General features: G+C 37.4%; 1 protein-coding gene across 2 annotated transcripts in view; it reads left to right on the top strand.

The window, feature by feature from the left end:
- Window positions 1-576: 576 nt before the first annotated feature.
- Window positions 577-10,848, top strand: part of zfyve9a (zinc finger, FYVE domain containing 9a) — a 60,305-nt gene continuing 50,033 nt past the window's right edge. Inside the window, exon 1 of one of the 2 annotated variants that reach the window (XM_056473379.1) lies at window positions 577-899. The gene's annotated coding sequence lies outside the window, so the exon portion shown is untranslated. The remainder of the gene's footprint in view (window positions 900-10,848) is intronic. The other variant, XM_056473371.1, reaches the window with a different exon arrangement.

The raw sequence follows: 10,848 nt of genomic DNA, 5'->3' as shown, positions 1-10,848 counted from the left end.
CACAGCAATAGAGCAAATAGTAATACCCTTATAAATATGAAAAAAATATAAATATTAAAATATATATTAAAGTTATTTATTTATATAAATAATTGTATTATGCAGCATCCAAGGAAATAGCACTTTGGAATGACACCATCGTGCCTTCCGCTATAACAGCAGATCAGCTTTACAAACAATTACAAAAAATCTCTCTTGTCTGATAGCTTGTTTCCCGTTTCTACGGGGATTCAGTGATCGCAAGGGAACACAGGTGTAAATTCTTATGTTATTAACAGTAGTATTGGTTTAACATTACTGGGAAATATTAAAGTAACTTATGCAGTAACTTTAACGTTTTAATTTACTCTCCTTGATAATACAGTGCTAAATATAGGCTAAATTATTAGGCTAAATAATGTAGACTACTTCCAATAAAATATTGACATGATTTCATTGTAATGACGTCACGCAGGCTCGGTTGCCGCCCCGCGATAAAATTTCCTTCTCCACATGCACGGCGGTGTCACCCGCTGAGAAACGCTTACCACACAAGGTTACGAAACAGACGCCATCTTGGCTCAACGGAATGTCTCCCGCGTTGGAATCTCACGTCACTTCAGCGTAGCTTGAGCCAACATGTCCCACCCTTGCTGCAGTTCGTAGTAACCTTCTCCATGAAAGCTTTGGGGGAGGGATAAACGAGAGCTGTCGCACAAACTACTTCTTCCTCCACTTCTGTGGAATACTGGAAAATGGCCTAGTTGTGCCTGGAGAGATCCTGCAGATGTCAAACACATTAGCGTTTGCTTATGTGAGTGTGTATGTTGGATTTACCCGGGAGTTTCATGGCTGAATCGTGCGTGAAGAAGAAGAAGATGATGATGATGATGATAATGATGATGATGGGGATTCCACTGGTGAGTAAACGATTAACCCACAAACTGTAATTCGCTTTTCGTGGTGTTTACTGTGGAGGTTCAGCGAATGCACAATTCAACACTAACGTTACTTAATACAGTCAGAAATACGGGCGTGATTTCAAACTGAGACAATTTCAAGACGTAAACTAAGACTCTTTAACAATTATTTTTGTTAAAGACTATTCTATACGCAATGTCTTGGAATTTTAAACCTACACTATTGACCTCTGACTGTGAAGCGTGTAAGAATAGCTAGTAATCAGGTTAGTAAACACGCAGTGATGCACGAAGTTAATGACTGGAGTGGGTTCTTTAACAGGCTAATGTTAGTTAGCTAACGGTCTTTAGGGACTGCAGAATAAACCTCATTATTGTGTTATACATGTGGTTTTAGAATAGCGTCCTCATACAATTTTGTCTGCATTAATGTCACTATAAAGTAACGTTGAAATAAGACGTTTTTGACAGCCATATCTGAGGTAATTTAATGACAACTAACAGTATATTGTTAATAAACATACACTGTAATTCCACTGTATTGGGTAATACCAATAACGTTACAAGGTATATAGCAATCAGAATGTTTTAAGCGAGTTAACTTAGCTTAAAAGGCTTTTGGAAAACTGAATATGGTTTAGCTTGACTATTATATGCAGATTTTGTGAAAGCAAATTTAAAACGTTTAAAAGTAATAATTTGATTTAATGCCAGTGTAAATAATGTAAAGGGACTTATTTCAAATGTAAAAAGTAATTTTGATACCCCATTGACAGATTTTGTTCTTGCTTTAAGCGTAAACTCACTTAATTTTTTCGTTTCGTTAACAAACTAAACAAACAACAACAAAAAATTACGTTTATGAGCAATTCCATGCAAATGTCAACCTTGCCATAAAAGTTTTCAAAATATCGAAACCGTTTCTGCATTTTTTTGTGTAAGCAAGTGCTTTTCACACAAAAGTAGCTAGAAATAAGACAATTTTACAAAAAAAAATAAATAAATTAACCAAGTTTAACAGACATAAGGAGGACAAAGAGAAGTGACTGTGCCAAACAAAAGAAAAGAATAAAACAAAAATCAACAAATTAACCCATTAAAATCTTCCCCTAGAACTACAAAATTAAAATAAAAAGCAAACCTTCTATGTCCGAGATGTCGTATCTTACCTACTCTGTTCCTTCCATCCTGAATTATTCCTCAAACCATCTGCTAATTTCCTCTTCTATTATAAAAAAAAGCTGCAATTTCACAACTGGCAAACTACGGGATTAAATATATCCTGGACAAGCCCCCATTAATGTTACATCCCTTCTGTGCTTTAAAATACTCAAAAATGTATCTGTTAATGTTTTCAAACTATTATATTTGATTTACCAAAACCACACAAATGCCAATTTCACATCTGTCACATCCATAATGGAGAGATGTCACATCCACAATGGAGCTTTTTCCTCATAAATGCAAAAAATGTCAAATAAAATAAAACCAATAGTTTTTGTTCTATAGAGAGCCAACTCTTATCCTTTTGATTAGCATTATTTCTTCTGGGTTGTGCGGTTTAAAGTTTATATTGTATACTGCAAACTCGCTAACTTTTTTGGTCACATCCATAACGCATGTTTTTCCTCATTTAAAATTTTAAAAATGTTTACATATTGTTATTTTTTCTGATCTCAAAACTCTGTGGTTAGTAGCTTTGGAAAATATAAACAGATGTTTCAATATAATGTTAAAATAGACTTTCTCTGTGAATTTATGTTTTGAGATTTTACTGCAAACATCACATCCATTACGCTGGAATTACTCTTATATAAACATATAGAAAGATATTAATTTATGATGTTGACTGGAATTGTGTTAAAATAAATGATAAAGTCTAATGGCAAATTTCTAAAGACTGTGGAATATATGATAATGCTAAAATTAGTATCTACATATTTGACTGATTAATCATTGTAGGGCAGGTCCGTATAGCAATAAAGGGTTTGGTATTTGCTTTCTCTTGAGTGAATCAACACTTGTAATGCAGAAGCTAAACTTACTCATTCAGTTTTCTAACGTGTGACTTACCGCACTTGTTTGAGATGAGTTTTGGAAAAAAAGGAAATAAAGCAGCGTGGAAGCTTTTGATATCCATTGGAGCCAGTGACAGGTTGACAGATCCTTGTTTCCTACAGCAACAGATAGTCCAGTAGTCCAATACATCTGAGCTTTCTTTTTATAAATATGACACTTATAAAAGGAACAAAGACTAGTTTGTTGTACTATTTTCATTCTCTTTTTTTTCAGAATAAATTAAAGTGTAGACCTGTTACATGAGCATTTACTATAATGTGCAAATGGAGACACAGTGGCAGCATGAGAGTAAAGAAATTGTCTAGATTTTGGAACTGCACTTAATTTATGTGTCTTATGTTTGAGATGACTTTAAGCTTGGGTAAAATGCTGCAGCAAGCCTTAAAGTTATTCCAAGCTGTAGCAGGAGGTGACAGTGAGACCATTCCTGGAGTGAGGAAGCAATCAAACCGAGCTTCCCATCAGCAGTCTTGACAACAGTGTGCTGCAGAAAGATGCTTTACAAAATGAACAATAACAGGAAGAAAGATTGTACTTGATTAAAAAAAAAAACTAGAGTGAAATGTCTTAACATTCCAATGTCTGGCCAAAATGAGTTAAAAATGAGTACGGTCACAGCATGCTGTTCTAAAAGTTGCTTGTGAGTTTTTTTTTGTGATGTTATACATTTTCATGGTTTTTATAGAGTAAGAAGGTATTTTCTATTGTATTTTTTTAATATGTAAGGGGTAATCAATGGTTTGGCATTTAAGTGAAATGAGCTGCATTTAAAATCATTTAACACATGCAAGCCATTAATTATCCCACTTATTTTGTGGTCATTTGCCAAGTTAGAAGTATAGAAAAGTTATTAGTTTTGGTTTTTGAAGTGCAATTTTTGACAAACTTTTGATCTGTTACGGCCTGTTAGATCTCCTAGTCCCTGCTTTGAATCCGTCACAGACAAACAGATGGAGTAGATGGATTTTATGTGCGCATATAATGACCCGGGCATAGCTAATAGCTCATAGTAACATGTGCTAGCTACCTCTTTGCAAATATTTTTAAGCATATTTGTAAGTTGGTTGATCTCCATTGGCTCCTAGTGAAACATATGTCAGTGTCCTTGCAATTACACAGGATAATTAAGTTTCTGAGTTACTAGTTACTAATGTTTGAGGGTAGTGCATTTACGTCGGACTGTGATGAAACTGACTAGAACTACATTTGCCTTTTAATAATTTTAGAGCTGTGGCTGTAAGGTCTGTGGTGCCTGTCGGGGCGACAATCCACGAACCCAGTGGTGGGCACCTTAAATAATGGATGCCGTCAAGCTGAAGAAGGAGTCCTACAGGGCTTGGTTGGCTTGCAGGACCTTCGAGGCAGCTGATGGGTATTGACGGGCCAAGCGTGCTGCAGCACGAGCGGTTGCGGAAGCAAAAACTCGGGCCTGGGAAGAGTTCGGGGAGAGCATAGAGGAAGACTATCGGGCAGCCCCAATGAGATTCTGGCAAACTGTCCGGCGCCTCAGGAGGGGAAAGCAGCTCTATCGACACTGTTTACAGCGGAAGTGGGGAGCTGTTGACCTCGACTGGGGATGTGGTCGGATGGTGGAAGGAATACTTTGAGGATCTCCTTAACCCCACCGACATGTCTTTCATTGAGGAAGCAGATACTGGGGATGCAGGGGTGGACTCACCCATCACCCAAGCTGGGGTCACTGAGGTAGTTTGCAAGCTCCGCAGTGGCAAAGCAGCGGGAGTAGATGAGATTCACCCTGTGTATCTTAGGTCTCTGGATGTTGTGGGGCTGTCTTGGCTGACACGCCGCTACAACTTCGCATGGAGGTCGGGGACAGTACCTCCGGACTGGGCAACTGGGGTGGTGATTCCCATTTTTAAGAATGGGGACCGGAGGGTGTGCTTCAACTATAGGGGGATCACACTCCTCAGCCTCCCGGGGAAAGTCTATGCCAGGGTACTGGAGAGGAGGATCCGGCCGATGTTTGAACCTAGGACCCAGGAGGAACAATGCAGTTTTCGTCCGGGCCGTGGTACACTTGACCAGCTTTATACCCTCACCAGGGTGCTCGAGGGTTCATGGGAGAATGCCCAACTAGTCCACATGTGTTTTGTGGACTTGGAGAAGCCATTCGACATGTCCCTCGTGGCATTCTGTGGAGGGTGCTCGGGATGTATGGGGTCAGAGGCACTCTGTTAAGGGCCGTCTCGTCCCTGTATGAACAGAGTAGGAGTCTGGTTCACATTGCCGGCAATAAGTCAGACTTGTTTCCAGTGCATGTTGGTCTCCGGCAGGGCTGCCCCTTGTCACCAATTCTGTTCATAATTTTTATGGACAGAATTTCAAGGTGCAGCCTTGGGCTGGAGGGGGTCTGGTTCGGGGACCACAAGATTTTAACTTTGTTATTCGCAGACGATGTTGTTCCATAGGCTTCATTAAACATGGACCTTCAGCATGCACTGGGGCGGTTTGCTGCAGAGTGTGACGTGGCTGGGATGAGAATCAGCACCTCCAAGTCCGAGGCCATGGTGCTCCACTGGAAAAAGGTGGTTTGCCATCTCCATGTTGGAGGAGAGTCCTTACCCCAGGTGGAGGAGTTTAAGTATCTCGCGGTTTTGTTCACAAGTGAGGGAAGGATGGAACATGAGATTGACAGGCAGATTGGTGCAGCGGCAGCAGTAATGCAGTCGAGGAGCAGTAATGAGGAGCTCGGAGTAGAGCCGCTGCTCCTCCACATCGAGAGAAGACAGCTGAGGTGGCTCGGGCATCTGTTTCGGATGCCTCCTGGACGCCTACCTAGGGAGGTGTTTTAGGCATGTCCCACCGGGAGGAGGCCATGGGGAAGACCCAGGACACGCTGGAGGGACTATGTCTCTCGGCTGGCCTGGGATTGCCTCGGGATACCCCCTGAGGAACTGGAGGAAGTGTCTGGGGAGAGGTCTGGGGTTCTCTCTTAAGACTGTTGCCTCCGCGACCCGGCCCCGGAAAAGCAGCAGAGAATGAATGAATGAATGAATAAATTATTTTATTTCACACCAATAAAATTAGAATCAAGAGTTGAACAAGACCATGGAATACTTATATATCAAAATGAACATGGGGAATTATTATTATTATTATTATTATTATTATTATTATTATTATTGTTGTTGTTTTAAAAAAGTAATAAATTAATAATAATAAATTAATAATAATAAAAAAAGATGTATGGAAATATTAGGTAGCCGATAACCGATCTGATAAATAAATGTTGATAAGCGTTTTTTAGAACCTGATTACAAAAACAAAGACAAACAAACACAGTGGATAACAATAGAAACACTCTTCTTGCCAGCAGAACATGTTCTATTGGAAAAATATTCAAATTTATAATCTTTAGGTTTAAAGGGGACCTATTATGCAAAAACACTTTTCTAAGGTTTAAACAGTTGTGTGGCAACATTTTGTGAATATAACCAGCTTCAAATGAAAAAAAAAAAATTTATAATCTCATCACGCTTTATAAAAACAGTCTGCAGAAACACTTTGTCATTCTCCTTTTGTACATGTCATGTTTTGGACGTACTCGCACTATGCTATCCGAACCGTGCCCAGGTGTGTTTCACGGTCCAAATCGGTCAGTTGGCCAGCTCTGGCCTGGTTGAAAGAGGTGTGCCAGAGCGCGGTTCAGTTGGGCTTTGGCGCAGTACGCTTGTAGTGTGAGTGCAAAGCGCGCCTGAGCCCGAAGCTGAAGACGCGATATCACTTTGAAGGGACTATTTCATATGGATTTAATAATCATTCTTACTTTTCAATGAATGTGAACTGTCATAGTTTATTAAAGACGCAAACCCCTCACTGCACGTCAGCTGCACCTTCAGCAAACCTTCTAATACCTGCAAGCATGAGGACTTTCATGAACATTTATGATCGTCAAAAGTTGTGGATCGGTTAAGCAAAATATTTGACTTTGTGTCACTGCGTCCCAAATGACCAAAACGATATAACTAAAGCAGTTGCCACTGTACAGAGCGAGAGTGCTTCTCTTCCTGTTAAACTGAAGAGTCGCATCATCAATGATAGGCGTGGTCAGGTTCGGAACACAAACTGCAGTTTCAAACATGAGTTATAAAGCATTATTTGTAATGTATTTTGCCCTGAAACTTCACATATACGCTCTAGAGACATCAGAGACTCATTTTACATCTCGTAAAAAGGGGCATAATAGCACACTAAATGCATACGCACACTTTTGACGAGTTTGTGTTAAAGGAAAGATGAGATGCCTGCCATGTTGCCGTTTTTTCACCATCAAAAATAAAAGTTTTAGTTTATAAATGATTTTGGGCAAAGAAAGATTTAAATGTTTCTTTACAGTTGCTTTTTTACTGCAGATGCGTTTTTAAAACGAAATCTTTTTTTTGTCTATTGTAAGTTGTCTTTTTTTGTAAATTTTGTCTAAGTTTGTTTACCAAGTTTTTAATATCTTTTTTTTTTTATCAAGACTTGTATTTATTTGCACATGTCATTTATTTATTTCCAAAAATAATTGTTCATTTTCATTGCCATGTATCCATTGTATTGCATCTCTACCCTTGTATATCAAAATTATACAAAGCACAAAGTACATATACATTTTTTTAAATAGGCTTTTACTAATATAGATCTAAAGATTCAATAAACTGCTTCATTTCAAAAATAGATTTTTCACACTATTATTCATGTCACGCTTTACAGGATTAAGTCACAAAAAAAGCCATAGGGCAAAAAGATTAACTTTTCATGTTAGCAGACCTACAAAACTCGCCCTTCGTGGCATTGGTGGCTTTTTTTTCCTAACAGATTTGTTATGTAACAACCCATTGGCTGAAGAGAATTAGGTGATTATGTCATTCACTGTCACAATCTGTATTCTGTTTGCCCGGTCGGTTATTATTTGTGACTTGAAACTGTTTACAAAAATCACAAGTATTAAGACATGTTGATTTAAATGCTATTCCACTACATGGCAATCCCAAAAATATTGCCGATGGGTTTTAAATGTATCGTGGCAAAAAAACATTCTAAGTGTACTGGTGTAAAAGCACAGCACCTTAGTAGACTGAGTGTGCATGTATTATTTAGAGAATCTACTGAGTAATTAAATCTTAATTAGGCATGGTCGCTGGTTTCATGGCTTGCAAACAGCTTGCCTCTAAAACCATTTTAGGTTTATAATTGCTTTTTAAAAGCAATTAAAACAATCTAAAATGGAGGAAAGTGTAACTGTGCACTGTGCCATCAGTCTCTCGTGAATTATATAGCACTGCTTAAACATTGACAATTAGGCGTGAGTGTGAAATAGAGTCAGTTTAATGGAAATTGTGCTGTTTTTTTTTGAAGGTTTTGCTGCTGTGCTGCCAGTCATCTATAGCAACGCTTGTGGATTTTTGTGATTAAAGGCTTACTTTGTACAAGCACAACCCATTCAGACAGTTATAGATGCATTGGGGATTTTACTTTGAGTTTGCATCATGTTCCAGTGTATATAGGATTGACAAGTTGAAATGTCTCTTACACTGACACTAGGGCTGCACGATATTGGAAAAAAATGGTGATATTTTGTTTTTCTGCAATATATATGTTGCGACATGTATAATTACGATGACTTTTTGGAAAAAATTGCATATTAACATTGATTTAGATGATTTTGTTGAGGGTGCATCTGACAAAACACTACGACAAAGTTAAAAATGAAATGTACAACACGATGGTTTTCAGTGGAGTCTAACAGTATTGAAATACAGAAATTCAGTATTCCAATGTAAAATAACTGTCTTCATTGTAACGATATAAAACCAATTAATCAAATCCAGTCTAACTGTCAAAGCTGACAACTTTATAATATCTTGTGTCCAAATGGGTTGTTGCTAGATCAGATATGGTTTGCGACCGGAAGTTAACGGGAGTCATTTATATTATTTATTAAAATTCCCATTAATTGTATTTTATTAATGTCTACCCCTAACCCAATGCTAAACCGAACCATCACAGTACTGTAAAAACCGTAGTTGTACTAAGTAGGCATGGGCCGGTATAATATTCTGACGATATGATAACCTTGGATAAAAATATCAGTTTCACAATGTGATTTCTGCTCTAAAATATATTATTTTAAAATGTCTGGGTAAAAAGCTAAAACTTTTTTCACTTTTGAACACAATATATTACATTTTTTGAAAGATTTATAAGAATGTGAAGCAATAAACATGTCAGGCTAAATTATTCAAATGAATCGCTGACCTCTGCTATCTTCTTTAGATTCAAAAACAAAGGTTTCTTAACAATTTAAATGGCATCTTTGGATTAAATTTCTGCTGGAGATAATGTTGTCCTAAAAAAACAAAACAAAACTTTTTATGACTTTTTTATGACAAAAAATTTTATGACTGTTTTAAAGCCTTGACTTTTCCAAACTGTGGTATACCTTAAACGGTTATCATCCAATGCCTATTAAATATTGTTATACAGTGTCACAAAAATGATGCTATATTGATGTGCGTATCCGCAGCTGTATCCTATCTATACTATACCATCCAAATGGTTTAAATTAACTTGAAATCTCTTGACATCCTGCGATGTAACTATTGCAGATTCGCACATTGCCATAGCCATGCTGAAACAATATATTGTGCAGCCCTAACTGACACAATAGCGAAACTAGACATACCATATGCTTTCTTAGCGAATAAATGGCAGGGAAAATTTTAACACACGGATTCTCCCACAAGACTTGATTATGGAAACTTGACAGTTAAAAATAAGATAGAACATGATTATCAACTCAGTAAACCTTAATTTCCTTGTTTGAATATAGTTTATGTACACTCAAAAAAGAATTTTTGGTGCTTGTTTAAACTACTTATTTAAAATCAGTTGAAACAACAAATACTTTAGGTTATTTTGGGACAACTAAACGGGATGGTCCACTACAATATCATATTTTAAACTATAGATGATGAGTAATGTAGCTGTGTGAACATAAACAACATCTCTGAATGTAATACGCTCAAAGTTCAATGCAAAGGGAGACATTGGCTTTTACAGAGTTAGCTTAGCAAAACCTAAAGCGAACAAAGTTTTGTACTACAAAAAAATATACCCGCGTTAATGATGTCATAAACCCTTCAGGCTGTGAGCATACACCCCATGCAGCAAAGGGGCCTGGACAGATGCACTGTTATAGCAGAGACGCTTCCTTGTGACAATCCGATCCACAAATCACAACACATTATGTTAGCTGACCAATCAGAGCCTCTTGAGGGCAGGCCTTTCAGAGAAACTACGAAATATGACAGTCGTTTTCATGTTAGCTGAGTAGCAGTATATAATCAAAGTAAGTTATATGAATAAATAACGTAATTTTCTACAAATGAAGCATGAGCACACATTGCTTTGTATCTTATAAACACAACCAAGCCTTAAAAATACACTCTGGACTACCCCTTTAATTTTTTTAATGTTCACTCCAATTTGTAAAAATGATTAAGTTAACTTAATTGACTTGTGTTGTGACAACATTAAGGAATTGTGTGTAACCCTACATTCTTTACAGTGTAAGAAGCTTTTGTGCAATAGATGATTTCATGGCCCCGTAGATAGATGGCTTCGATATTTTTAAATGTGGTAATTTCGATTGTTCAGATATGTTTAGTTACATACTAAAATCAGAGAGTGATGTCACATTTAGGTTAAATGTTGTTGATCAGAGTGTCCTATGAGCTGTTTGTTGGAGATTTTTTTGGCCATATTAAGCAATATTATATGAGCTGGAATCATGCATTCGTCTAAATCTAAATATCACACACTCGTGAGTAAAGCCATGCTGATACCATTTTTAAAAAAACAATTC

Source organism: Danio aesculapii, chromosome 2, assembly GCF_903798145.1.
Source record: "Danio aesculapii chromosome 2, fDanAes4.1, whole genome shotgun sequence".
In the NCBI taxonomy this organism is placed as follows: domain Eukaryota; kingdom Metazoa; phylum Chordata; class Actinopteri; order Cypriniformes; family Danionidae; genus Danio; species Danio aesculapii.
This window is presented reverse-complemented; position numbering and strand designations above follow the sequence as displayed.